Genomic DNA, 14,913 nt, shown 5'->3' with positions numbered 1-14,913 from the left:
ACAGTAGGTTTACCAGTCCTCTAGTGATAATCTCCTGCTGATTAAAACTGTTTTTTTATCAACTACGCAAAGCATCCCAGTGAGTGACACATCACTGGAATCAGGGTCTCTGTCTCTACACTATTTTGCTCTCAGATCAGCCCATATGTAGAGATATGTATATGGAAATGTTAATGTATCCTCAATTTTGACACCTCCGTCCATAATTAGCATGATCTATCATATCTGACTGTCCTCAGGCTCAGATGAGGTATGGATGCTAATGCATTGATGCCTTTTGTATCCTGTAGTGAAAACTAGTGCTGACACAGTGGTTTCCCTATCAACAAGTTGAAGGGTCTCAAAGGCAGGAGGATTCTGCAGCCATGTTTTATTTAGGGGGTGCCTAACCCTTTTTTGTGTGGGCACAAGAAGTTTTGAACTCTTATTTCTGCATCTTCTTTGTGATAAAGCTGTGAGGACAGGATGCTGAGCAGACGGTGTCACAGGACAGACAGACAACTATGGTTTCCCTCGCTGAGCTGTGACAATGCCATGCTGTGTTCTACAACCAGTAGCCTGGCAGACTAAGTTGGTGTACTATGACTAATAATGAAAATATGACACAGTCCAGCTCCTCACCACTGAGTGTCTGTAGGGACTCACAACTGGAACTTGCCTTTCACCACGTTTTAATCTAAATTACCTTGTTTCCTCCACAGCCAAACACCTCTGTCAGTGGCTGATCTCCGGGCGATCACACAGATTCATGCTGCCTGACACTTTTCTTTTCCGACAATAGGTATCTTAGAAAAGTCGGCATGTCCCCATAACATTTGATGATTGGCTGCAATTGACAAGTTTACGGACTGTTATCTAATGTTTATGGGGGGCTGTAAAATTAGAATAGCCTCAGGTTACAATATTTTCAGTGGGAAACAAGTTTTAAAGTAGGAAAAATCTCCTTTAAATCTTTTATTTTGGTGAAGGAGGGAGCGTTGCTGCTTTGTGCTCACAACGTGAGTCTGAGCATGATCTTGTATGTCTGACCGATTTTATAAGTTTCTTTAACAGAACCCCTTAAACTGATACAGGAGAAATTGCCTCTTCCTTAAAGGGACCATGTAATTAGGAGTCACTCTTAATGGTTGGAACAACTCATGCGTGAGATTTAGGGACCAGCAGAGGTGCCATCACACAATGCTGACTTTGGATCTGCTGTCAATCAAGCTTTGGAGGGTTGTGTTGGGTGGGGAAAGCAGAAGAGGAGCATAAATTGCAAGTGCAACCAGTGTGTCCCACCACTCCGGACCAAAGTGAATGTGGCACACTAACTTATACAGTTTTGCCTTTGGTTGACACCATATAATGAGCTGTATGGTTCTCTATAATGTTCTTTATGATCACATTGTATCCAATAGACTAAGTGCTGATGCCAAATATTCTGTGACTGATCACTTTACAAATTGCATGATTACTGGCCGCCAGCTACATGCAACACTTTCTGGAATGAACTTGGCTCTATAATTTATATACCAAGGCTACACTTCATCTGATATGTCAGTCCCAGTTATCGGGAAATGCAGCTTGAAAATAGATGTAATTTTTAAGAGTTCCCTAAGGGTCTCTTTTGACCTTTTGGGGAGGTCACAAAAAAAAGAAAGTCTTATCTTGACAATCCAGAACTATAATGCACACTTCATGTATTGTACAGAGCTTGGCTGCTGTTCCGCTAAGAAAATCTCCAACAAATTAAACTGAAATTTACACACCGGAAGAATAGCTGCGTTTTTCAAGGCATTCTCTGGCCTTGTATATGTCAAATTTGCTGTAGATATGCGGAAAAAACCCACTGCCAAAAAATCTTCTGCTCCTGAATATGCCCTAAGGCTTTGTTCACATTGCTTGATTGTAACATAGAGAAAAGGTTTCATTGCTAAACTTTTAAAGGGGATTTCCAGGAGTATGCTGCTGCTATTATTATTATTATTATTATTTTATTATATAACACCATTAATTCCATGGTGCTCTACATGAGAAGGGGTTACATCAAAATACAAATATCACTTACAGTAAACAAAACTAACAATGGCAGACTGTTACAGAGGGGAGAGGACCCTGCCCTTGCGGGCTTACATTCTACCGGATTATGGGGAAGGAGACAGTAGGTCGAGGGTTGCAGTAGCTCCGATGGTGTTGAGGTGACCGTGTGGTCTTTACAGGCTGTAAGCTTCTTTGAAGAGGTGGGGTTTCAGGTTTCTTTTGAAGGATCCAAATGTGGTGCATAACCGGACGTGTTGGGGCACAGAATTCCAGAGGATGGAGGATACTCAGAAGAAGTCTTGGAGGCGATTGGGTGAGGAGCGAATAAGCGTTGGTGAGAGGAGGTCTTGGGAGACCGGAGATTACGTGAGGGAAGATATTGAGAGATTAGTTTGGAAATATATGGAGGAAAAAGGTTATGGATGGCTTTGTAGGTCAGTGTTAGTAGTTTAAACTGGATATGCTGGGAAATTGGGAGCCAGTGAAGGGATTTGCAAGGAGGGGGAAGCAGGAGTGTAGCGAGGAGATAGATTAATTAGTGGGGCAGCAGAGTTAAGGACTAACTGGAGGGGTGCGAGAGTGTTAGAAGGGAGGCCACAGAGGAGGATGTTGCAGTAGTCGAGGCGGGAGATGATTAGGGCATTCACAAGCATTTTGGTAGAGTAAGGGTTGAGGAAATCACGGAGTTTGGAAATATTTTTGAGCTGGAGGCAACAGGAGGTGGCGAGAGCTTGGATGTGCGGTTAGAAGGACAGGGCAGAGTCAATGGTTACTCCAAGGCAGCAGCTGATTTGGGGGACAGGGGAAAGTGTGATTTCATTTATTTTGATAGATCAGGTAGGGAAGATACGTGAGAATGAGGAAAGATAATTTGTTCAGATTTGTCCATATTGAGCTTGAGGAAGCGAGAGGAAAAGTAGGAGGATATGGCTGATAGACACTCTAGGATTCTGGAGAGCAGAGTGGTGACATCTGGGCCAGAGAGGTAGATATGCGTGTCATCAGCATATAGATGGTACTGGAAGCCATAGGACCTTATGAGTTGTCCCAGGCTGAGTGTATAGATTGAGAAGAGTAAGGGCCCAAGGACAGAGCCTTGATGGCCACCAACAGAGAGGGGGCGAGAGGAAGAGGTAGTATGGGAGTAGCAAACGCTAAATGTGCGGTTAGTAAGGTATGAGAAGATCCAAGATAGGGCAAGGTCTTTGACATCAAAGGAAGAGAGGATCTGTAGTAGGAGGCATTGGTCAACTGTGTCGAAGGCAGAGGAAAGGTCTAGAAGGAGGAGTATAGAGAATTGTCTGTTAGCTTTGGCTGTAAGTAAGTCGTTAGTAATTTTGATCAGGGCAGTCTCAGTTGAATGGTGGGGACAGAAGCCAGATTGTAGGTTGTCGAAGAGAGAGTTAGATGCAAAGTGAGAGGAAAGTTCAGTATGGATGTGCTGCTCAAGGAGTTTGGAAGCAAATGGGAGCAAAGATATGAGGCGATAGGTGGACATAGCTCTTGGGTCAAGGGATGGCTTTTTGAGGATAGGTGTGATTGTGGCATGTTTGAAAGCAGTGGGGAAGGTGCCAGAAGTTAGTGATAGGTTGAAGACATGGGTTAGGGATGGAATTAGTGTGGTGGTGAGGTTGGGGAGGGGATGGGATGGGGTCAAGTGCACAAGTGGTGAGGTGTGTTTCGGAGAGAAGATGAGCAAGCTCCCCTTCAGTGATTTTGGAGAAGGAAGTTATAGGGTTTGGGCATTGGTCTGGTATACAAAGGGGTTGTGGTGGTTTGACAACAGACTTGCCTTGTTTGGTCTATCTTATTTTTGAAGTGCGTGGCAAAGTCCTCTGCAACAATTAGGGAACTCTGAGGGGGCAGTGGTGGGCGGAGGGGGGAGTTAAAAGTGTTAAACAACTGTTTAAGGTTGTGGGATAAGGAAGATATGAGGGTTGTGAAGTAGACCTGTTTAGCAGAGGTGAGAGCTGATTTGAATTTGAGTGTTGCTTGTTTGAGTGCAGTGAAATCATCTTGCAAATGTGTTTTCTTCCAACGCTGTTCTGCAATTCTGGATACTTGACGAAGCTTTTCAGTGATGTTATTGTGCCAGGGTTGTCTATTGGTTCGTCGCACTCTGCTATGCATGAAAGGGGCGACTTTGTCAATAGCTGATGCAAGAGTGGCATTGTAGAAACTAGTGGCAGTGTCTGTCATGGAGTGAGGATATGGATGCCATTGGTAGGATAGTCAGAGAGTGTGTGGGTGTCTAGGTGTGCAAGGTTCCTGCGTGGGTGCGCATGTTGCTGGACATGGGTGACAGGTGACGAGGACAGGGATGAGAAAGTTAGTAGATGGTGGTCGGATAGAGAGGAGGTTGTGAAGTTAGATAGGGAGCAGAAACGGGTGAAGACCAGGTCTAATGTGTGTCCGTCTGTGTGGGTGGCTGAGGAGGACCACTGAGTAAGTCCAAGGGATGAAGTAAGGGACAGGAGTTTGGAGGCTGCTGACTGGTGGGTGTCAATGGGGATGTTGAACTCACCCATGATGATGGTGGGAATGTCAGCAGACAGAAAGTGAAGGAGCCAGGTGGAGAACGGGTCAAAGGCAGTGGTTGGGCCCGGCGGTCGGTATATGACGGTTATTTGGAGGTTGTAGGGGGAGTAGATGCGGACAGAGTGGACGTCAAAAGACGGGAGGATAGAGGTGAGTGTGGGTTAAAGGTACAGTTGGAAGAAAGGAGAAGGCCCACTCCTTCACCATGTTTCTTGTCCACTACTTTTACATTGATGCCCTATTGTTAGGATAGGGCAATAAGGTCACGTCGGCACCCCTGTCGTTCAGCTGTTGTTGGTGACAGTGGGGACCAGCAGCCGGAAATACTTGTACTTGTAGTGGCCGGGGCTTGTTACTGCACATCAATTCGATAAGAAGTGGAATAGGAGAATATTAGAATATTGAATATTAAAATTAAAATCCAGAAAATCACATTGTATACATTTATTTGCATTTTGCAGTGAGAAATAAGTATTTGATCCCCTACCAACCATTAAGAGTTCTGGCTCCTACAGACCAGTTAGACGCTCCTAATCAATTCGTTACCTGTATTAAAGACAGCTGTCTTGCATAGTCCCTTTTATAAAAGACTCCTGTCTATAGACTCAATTAATCAGTCAGACTCTGACCTCTACAACATGGGCAAGACCAAAGAGCTTCCTAAAGATGTCAGGGACAAGATCATAGACCTGCACAAAGCTGGAATGGGCTAGAAAATCCCAAGTAAGACGCTGGGTGACAAGGCGACAACTGTTGGTGCAATAGTAAGAAAATGTAATCGATCCTTCCAAGACCTCCTACTTTCCTCCACACTTACTCGTTCCTCACACAACCTCCTCCATGATTTCTCCCGAATATCCCCCATCCTCTGGAATTCCACGCCTCAACACGTCCGATTATCCACCACCCTCGGATCCTTTAGACGTAACCTGAAAACCCAACTCTTCAGGATAGCTTACAGCCTGCGATAACCATTCTGCCGCCTCACCACCACCAGAGCTGCTGCACCCCTGACCTTCTGTCCCATTATCCCGTTATCCCGAAGAATGTAAGTCTGCAAGGACAGGGTCCTCTCCCATCTGTAGCAGTCTGTCATCGTAAATTTGTTTACTGTAAGCGATATATATAACTTTGTATGTAACCCCTTCTCATGTACAGCACCATGGAATTAATGGTGCTGTATAAATAATAATAATAAATACAAAATGACTGTCAATTGATATCGATCTGGGGCACCATGCAAAATCTTACCTCTTGGGGTATCCTTGATCATGAGGAAGGTGAGAGATCAGCCTAAAACTACATGGGGGGAACTTGTTAATGATCTCAAGGCAGCTGGGACCACAGTCACCAAGAAAACCATTGGTAACACATTGCGCCGTAAAGGTTTAAAATCTTGCAATGCCCACAAGGTCTCCATGTGCAGGCCCATCTGAAGTTTGCCAGTGAACACCTGGATGATTCTGTGAGTGATTGGAAGAAGGTGCTGTGATCAGATGAGACAATAATTTAGGTTTAATTCTGTTGCATTGTGCTCATGTTTTCTTGATTCGTCTTCTACTTTGGAAAGTAAAATGTTTGTCAAGCAGTAGGTAATTTGTAAGAAGTACTCAGCAGGAAGCCGGGGTTTTGATATGTTTGATTGTAGCACAGCTTTGTAGCACTGGGCATACGTGTATGTAAGACTACATGAATAATGGGCAGTGTAGGCTTAGCAGAGGGGAATGCAGTTAGACGAGACCATCGCACACCTTTCTTCCTTAGGGCTTGTACATAATCTTATCCCTGTCATTTACGACTACTGTACTGTAGAAACCCCGCTTGTATGAATACTTGTCTAGGTGTAAATTACTGCAGAGCTGCAGCCAGTGACTTCATATCTTTACATGATTTCAGGGATTTCTTTATTGTATATTCAGTCTGGTACTGTACAATTGGCAAAGGACGTGAAGAAAAAAGTAATGTCTCTATTTAGTTTTGTTGGCCGTTTACAGCGAGTAGTGATTTGTGTGACAGGAAGCGATTTGGGTTAACAAAAAAAAGCCTTCCCTTCTGTATCCTCACCCACCTCCCTTATAATGTTTAGCAGGGTTTTTTTTTCTTCTTGCGAGCAGGGTTATTTATTTATTTTTTGGCTGTTTATATGCTGCATTAAAAAAAAAACAGATTCTTGGGTACCATATTTTTCGGACTATAAGACGCACCTATGGTTTAGAGGAGGAAAATGGAAAAAATTGAAGTAAAAAATGTAGTCAATTCTGTACTAATATCCCCCATCCTCTTTAATAGCAGGCACACTGATCCCTCCCATCTCTCGGCACCGGCTTCAGTGCATAGAGGCGGGAGAGAATATGGTCATGGGGAGCAGTGAATATTCATTTTGTCTCCTACATCCTGTGATCCACTGCTCCCCCCCCACCTCCACAGCAGGTACATCCGGACAATAAGACGCGTCCCCCATTTTCCTCCAAATTTTGGGAGGAAAAAGTGTGTCTTAGGGCTTGTTTTCACTTGCAAGGAACACGTCCGTGTCTCGCATGTGGAAACGAAGCTCTGGTGCCGGCACTCCGGAGCGGAGCGTGCGGCTCCATGTGTTCCTATGCGGCCGCACGCTCCGCTCCCAAGTGCCAGCGCCAGAGCTTCGTTTCCACATGCGAGACACGGATGTGTTCCTCGCAAGTGAAAACAAGCCCTTATAGTCCGAAAAATACGGTAGTTTACATGTGAGATATCATCATTCGCAACGCAAGACTAAAGGTTCACACTTTTACAATGCTCTCGGTCAAGCACTGCATTGGTTTTTTTGTTGGAGTTTCAAAAAAACTGTTTTCCACTGGGAAACCAGACAAATTCCTGTCAGCCATTCGCATAAATGAAGCTGGAGTCACTATGTGGTCTTTATTATAGTGCTTTTGTAAAAAGCACTATATTGTTATTCCCCCGTAGACAACTTATTCTTCTTCTTATTATTATTCAGTCCGCAATTAATGCGGCCCGAACCGCTGCACGCACAGACTCCAGTGAGGTGTCATTTCGAAGCCAGCGTTCCTGTGAGGTGTGCTAAGTATTTTTCGTGTCGATCGGATTTGTAGTTTTGGCGCAATTTGCGTTTGAAAATGTTGTCTCAATGCATTTCAATAGGGAAATCTTGCCATAAGCTTATAATGGCAGTTATTTGGAAATTGCCTCAGAAATCAGCCCAACTGCCACCTGGCTGATTAGCTCATTGATATGCGAAGTCAGACCCAGTTACTATGCCAACGCCTACGAACTCTACATGACCCCACCAGGACACAGTTTTGCCAGATAATATCAGCTCTTAAAGTGACCCGCACACCAAATCCGACCCAGAGTGACCCCGGCCACCAAATCGGACCCAGAGTGACCCCGCCCTCCAAATGTGACCCAGAGAGACCCCGCCCATCAAATGTGACCCAGAGTGACCCCGCCCACCAAATGTGACCCAGAGTGACCCCGCCCACCAAATGTGACCCAGAGTGACCCCGCCCACCAAATGTGACCCAGAGTGACCCCGCCCACCAAATGTGACCCAGAGTGACCCCGCCCACCAAATGTGACGCAGAGTGACCCCGCACACCAAATGTGACCCAGAGTGACCCCGCCCACCAAATGTGACCCAGAGTGACCCCGCCCACCAAATGTGACCCAGAGTGACCCCGCCCACCAAATGTGACCCAGAGTGACCCCGCCCACCAAATCGGACCCAGAGTGACCACGCCCACCAAATGTGACCCAGAGTGACCCCGCCCACCAAATCGGACCCAGAGTGACCCCGCCCACCAAATGTGACTCAGTGACCCCGCCCACCAAATGTGACTCAGTGACCCCGCCCACCAAATGTGACCCAGAGTGACCCCGCCCACCAAATGTGACCCAGAGTGACCCCGCCCACCAAATGTGACCCAGAGTGACCCCGCCCACCAAATGTGACCCAGAGTGACCCCGCCCATCAAATCGGACCCAGAGTGACCCCGCCCACCAAATCGGACCCAGACTGACCCCGCCCACCAAATGTGACCCAGACTGACCCCGCCCACCAAATGTGACCCAGACTGACCCCGCCCACCAAATGTGACCCAGAGTGACCCCGCCCACCAAATGTGACCCAGAGTGACCCCGCCCACCAAATGTGACCCAGAGTGACCCCGCCCACCAAATGTGACCCAGAGTGACCCCGCCCACCAAATGTGACCCAGAGTGACCCCGCCCACCAAATGTGACCCAGAGTGACCCCGCCCACCAAATGTGACCCAGAGTGACCCCGCCCACCAAATTTGACCCAGAGTGACCCCGCCCACCAAATGTGACCCAGAGTGACCCCGCCCACCAAATCGGACCCAGAGTGACCCCGCCCACCAAATGTGACCCAGAGTGACCCCGCCCACCAAATGTGACCCAGAGTGACCCCGCCCACCAAATCGGACCCAGAGTGACCCCGCCCACCAAATGTGACCCAGAGTGACCCCGCCCACCAAATCGTACCCAGAGTGACCCCGCCCACCAAATCGGACCCAGAGTGACTCCGCCCACCAAATGTGACCCAAAGTGACCCCGCCCACCAAATGTGACCCAGAGTGAGACCGCCCAACAAATGTGACCCAGAGGTGCCCCGCCCACCAAATCTGACCCAGAGGTGCCCTGCCCACCAAATCTGACCCAGAGTGGCCCCGCCCACCAAATCTGACCCAGAGTGGCCCCGCCCACCAAATCGGACCCAGAGTGGTCCCGTCTACCAAATCGGACACAGAGTGGCCCCGCCCACCAAATCATCCCCTGAGGGGCCCCGCCCACCAAACCAGCGCCTGAGGGGCACCCAAGTGTGAAAGTCTTGCAGGGGCAGCCCGGGCACCATTACAAAGCACTATCTGTAGTTCCTTCAGGAAATACCCATCTAGTTGGTATTGATCTTTTTTCCGACATGTCAAATCACATATTTTTTTTTTGCATGTCAGAAAAGTTGAATACATGCAGTATGGAGACCATGCAGTGACTGTCAGCTTCATTTAAGTGACTGACTCCATTAGGGTTCCCGTCACAGGTACCCATATGTAGTACTCACCTTAGAGCACTCTATAAGTGTGAACCTACCCTTCATGTTGTACATTGCCCTACAATTGGATAATGATTAGTGATGAGCGAATATACTCGTTACTCGAGATTTCTCGAGCATGCTCGGGGGTCCTCCGAGTATTTTTTAGTGCTCAGTTTTAGTTTTTCTTGCCGCAGCTGAATGATTTACATCTGTTAGCCAGCATAAGTACATGTGGGGGTTACCTGGTTGCTAGGGAATCCCCACATGTAATCAAGCTGGCTAACAGATGTAAATCATTCAGCTGCGGCAAGAAAAACTAAAACTCGGAGGACACCCGAGCGTGCTTGAGAAATCTCGAGTAACGAATATATTCGCTCAGAGTCATCACTAATAATGACGCTTATGCGGTTTGGCTTTTAGAACAATCTTGTAAAAATTGAGACTTAATAAAGGGGTTTTCTACTTATAAATAAGTGTCTATCCAAACAATAGCACTGATATAAAATAGCAAAACCTGCTGATGTATTTAGCACTACACGTTGAGCTCAGTGATTGGCTGCAGGTATGATGTATGCCGTCGATGTGACGTCACAACTACTGCCAACACCGAGACAAAAGCAGTGACTGAGAGCCTGCGCTGGACCCGGGGTGGGTACAATCTGATTTTGTTTTACATGAGTGCTGTCATTAAGGGACCACTTTAAAAAAAAGGAAAACCCCTTTACGTATACAAGAAAATTCTATGTAATTATGTGGAAAAACAGCTTGAAAAAGTCCTCCCCCAATGTCTGTAATTGTGAGTGCAGACCCTGTGGAAAGTACTGAGCTGTGGCTGGTAAACTGGAGCCCCACAGCCCCTTCAATCAGCTGCTCAATGAGGCTGCTGGGCGTGCAACACATCGATCTGATGAATGTGGTTTTAAGGGGGGAATGATGTAAGCCACCTCCAGAGATCTGGGTAAGAAAAATGGAATTTTTTTTTTTTTTTCAGCCTAACCTTTTACTTCTTCTGCAGTAATTAAACCCCTTAGATGCTGCTGTAAATAAACCTGCAGCCTTTGAGTGGTCAGGTCAAGTGACGCAGTCCCTTTTGAAGGCACCCGAGTATGCCATCTTTGTGTGCAATTCATCGCCACATCACGATTGCTGAAGTGACAATATAGAAGGAATACAATGTATTTTACTCGCCATCTAGTTATTGCAGGTTCAATTCCGCAGTGGGACCAAAAGGGTAGTTAAAAAAAAAAAAGCACACAAAATTCTATTTTGAAATAACAAAAACCTGAAGAACAGAAAAAAGTCCCTTATTTGATATTGTTGCACCCATAACTGTCTGAACTAATCCTGCATGATGAATGCTGTATGTACCTGCCAAAAAGGAATTCTCATACTACGTTGATTGGAGGAGGGTGGATAAGATAGCAAAATGGCCCTCACTACATAGCAGCACAAATTAATTTTATTTTTTCCCTTATAAAACAAGAGGCAAGATCCAATTTTTAGTACCATAACTGTACCTCCTTCACTAAAAAAAAAATTGCAATTGCAGTTTTTTTTTCCTTTCACTTACACCACACTCAAGTTTTGTGTTTTTAATACCTTTTACAGTAAATTAAATGTCATTATTAAAAAATCTAATTGATCCCCCCCAAAAAATAAGGCCTTGCACAGCTATCTAGATGGAGAAATGAAGTTATGGCCCTTGTAAGATGAAAAAACGAAAGAGAACACTGGCAGTTTCCTCAAGGGCCTAATTATAACTAATCTCCTGGTCATGTGCCCACAGTTAGTGAAATAGATTTCCTGAAGGAGCACTTGATTCACCAACTCCTTATTAATATTAATCATCCCACATAGACATGTGTGGAGATCAGGTGCCCACGCGCTTGTGGCCATTTAGGCCGGGACTCTTGATTTAGTGTAGTGAGTGACTAAAAAATGTTAGGTATCGCCTTCGTGTAATACGTCAGAAGATTTGAGTTTCTGGAGAAAAAGCTATATTTTGGGGTAATTCTTATATTTAGATGGCCAGGTGACTTGTGAAATATTGTGAATATGAAGAAAGGAAATTCCAAGTGGAATTTTGTAAAATAAATAGCTTGATGTTATCCTCTTGTGGTTTCTTCTTCTAGCAGTGATGTCCAGGTACACATGTATATCCGTGCTATATACAGTGCAGAATGTAATTACGCTGGGAATGTGCTATGATGGCTGGCTGTCAGCTGTTGTTAAACCAGATTATCCGAGCTCTTATAGACTGCAGCAAAATTGTAAGGCCTAATGACTACAAAACAAGGAGTGGCATGTCCCTCCACTCCTCATGTATAGACTTGGTCCATACCAATGCGGATCAGTCATTAGAAGAGACTCAATTATATTATAAAAAATGATGGACCTGAAATGTAGTCCATGCTGAAGGGAAACCATGTGTGCAGTGCTAGGAGAACAAATACATGGGGGAGCCGACTTGGAGATTTCCTCAACCAAATGTAACGTGAACCCTCATGGCTCTGACCGGCGATCGTTCCGAGACGTGCCAGTCGCTTACAGCTCAAGCTACTTTTGAACTTCCCATCATTCATTCTTCGATCACTGAGCCTACTGTCCCCACATCGGCCATCTTCATTGCCCTCCCCCTTTTTATTACCTTTTTGCCCTTGTCATCAAACCCCTGTTTGGATGGTGACTGTGCCCCTTTCATGTTGGCTTTTTAGAGTCCCTGTTGCGGTATACCGCTAGATCTGACAAGGCTTGCTAAATCCTTGCACCCTGGTAGCACCTAGTCTTTTTTCTCTATAGCTCACCGTGTGTTGTATCTTCAGCCGACCTTTGATTTGCTCGTAAATGTGCTTGTTTTAGTAGAAGCAAGAGTGTCTTCTGGTGCATCTAGCATAACAAATGTACAGTTAAATATGTAATGGAAATTGCCTTATTTTGCCCCAATGGGAAATGGTGGGACTGTTAATCTGTCTTTCTATACAATTAATTAGGTGAAGTTTGCCCAAAATTATTTCATTTTTAACTGGGCAAATAAATTAATTTATGCTGACTAATAGGAGACCCATGACACTTGGCCTGTAAGATTTTACATAATACTATTCATTTTTACCCCTAGTCCTTAGTTAGAAATGTGGAGCCAAGCCAGTTCTAATGCGCCTACCTAGGCTTCAATGTAACGGGTGGTACTTTCTATAACCTTTGTGATGGAGTGTTGGGGAGAATACACAGTAGCCAGGGCATAAAGTACTGCGGTATAAAGCCACAAGTTTTTTGTAGCTGCATAAAATATTGCCAGATATACATGTAGGGATGACCTGACCTAGGGAAAAGAAATCAAATAGAAAAATCCCAAATAAATAATTATCGTATCACATTTTTGTTCTGGGGGATTGGATCGCACCTCCGTTTGCTGCAGGGTGAGATTCCAAACCGTTTGATTCCTACTCTTTGCCTTAATCTTAAAGATCTTCCGGAAGAAAAGTGGTTAAGGCGTCCTTCATGTCACGAGAGTGACCTTCCTTCGTGGTGGCATCGGCACACAAGGCATCTAATTGTTGTGACCTCCTACACATGATGGGCATTTCATACCACTAGTAGGCAAAGTATTTTGGTATGTAATGCAAATATGGATGCTGGCACTGATGAAATGTCTGATAATGATTATCATCAAGCGGTATCAACAATGACACAAGCTTGACACGTTCCAGGAGCCATGTGTAAAGGTACCATTACACTAAGCGACGCTGCAGCGATATAGACAACGAGCCGATCGCTGCAGCGTCGCTGTTTAGGTCGCTAGGAGACGTCAAACACAGCAACTCCAGAATGATGCAGGAGCGATCCAGTGACGTACTTACCATTCTCGCTGGTTTTTCGCTCCATGAAGAAACATTGCTGGCGTTGTTGCTTTTGCTGTCAAATATGACGAATCACGCCGACCTGACAACAAAATAAAGTTCCGGACTTCTAGCTCCGACCAGCGATGGCACAGCGGGATCCAGATCGCTGCTGCGTGTCAAACACAACGAGATCGCTATCCAGGACGCTGCAACGTCACGGATCGCTGTCGTTCTCGTTGTAAAGTTGCTCAGTGTGACGGTACCTTAAGAAATCTGCAACAACCACCAAATTTTTAGAGGTTGTTTACTCTAAAGTTTGTGTCTATTCAGATGCTCAGATCTGCAAACAATTCAAGTGCCATGTTTGGTATGATGTGTGTTTTTTTTTTTTTTTTTTTTAATCATGGATAACCCATCCAGTGTCATTCATAAGCCACTCCAACAAAGAAAGGGCACTTGCACCATTTATTTTCATATTTTTTGAGTGGCGATATTATCAGTCTGCAAAAATGTCATCTCTTTTGAGTGGGAAAGGTAGTGAGCCCTAGACCAGTGCATGCATGGAGTGACCATGATTTCTGGGCCCACTAACAGAAGACGTATTATGCATGCCCCAGTCCTCTGCTGAATCCGTCTAAATCAATTCAACCGATAAATTGTTTGTGCCACCTCGGCACGACAACTTAATGGTCTGGACACAACCATGCAAAGGGTATGGGGTGTCCTGGAGAGCGGGAGTGCCAGTGGAAACAATAAGGTTGGTGATGTTAGACTTCAACATGCCTGATCTTATTGTTCCTGCCTCGTGAATGGTCCACCAGCAACTTATTTCCACCCTTCAATGAGGGTACATGTAAACTCTGAGCACGTGGTTGTCCGGAGAAATCGCTGTTTTCCCATTCACAGTTTGACCAAGAGACCACCTATGGCAGCTTTATTATTTTGGCTTAAAGACAAAGGGTTGGACATGTTGAAATTTAAGATGCTCATATTTTTAGGGTCTTCATTGCAAAAGGGGTGAATACATATACACATTCCAATTTTTAGTTACGGTATTTGATCCCATAAATTTAATTTTATGCCTATATTTTTCTCCCTTCACTTCCCATACTTTTAGTGCTGATGCATCACACACAAATAGGATTGGAAAAGTATTTAAACACGTTTTACAATGTAACAAAATAGGTAAAACGCCAATAGTGGATCTTTGCAAATCTACATAGTATACAATTTTTACAGCGACTTTGAGTAAGACGCGGGAGAGTCAAAACGTCAAAAGTTTGGGCGCTTACTGTACATACTACACCATTTCTGCTCCCTTAATGATGTTATGTGAATAAAAATCATATATTGAATATAATTACTGTATCTATAGATTGGGCGGTGTATCCTTAATTCTTATATTGTTTAGGACTTTCATAGTCCATTACACCTGCACCTCGCTTTTTCCGACTGAGTGCA

The 14,913-nt window shown here is 45.0% G+C and overlaps 1 protein-coding gene across 1 annotated transcript in view; it reads left to right on the top strand.

Annotated features, from left to right (window-relative positions):
* The window catches only part of CSK (C-terminal Src kinase), a 135,522-nt gene that overhangs the window by 37,613 nt on the left and 82,996 nt on the right, over window positions 1-14,913 (top strand). The window lies entirely within an intron of this gene.

This window comes from Ranitomeya imitator, chromosome 4 (genome assembly GCF_032444005.1).
Source record: "Ranitomeya imitator isolate aRanImi1 chromosome 4, aRanImi1.pri, whole genome shotgun sequence".
In the NCBI taxonomy this organism is placed as follows: Eukaryota; Metazoa; Chordata; class Amphibia; order Anura; family Dendrobatidae; genus Ranitomeya; species Ranitomeya imitator.
The sequence above is the reverse complement of the archived record's forward strand: the minus strand, read 5'-3'. Positions and strand labels throughout refer to the sequence as shown.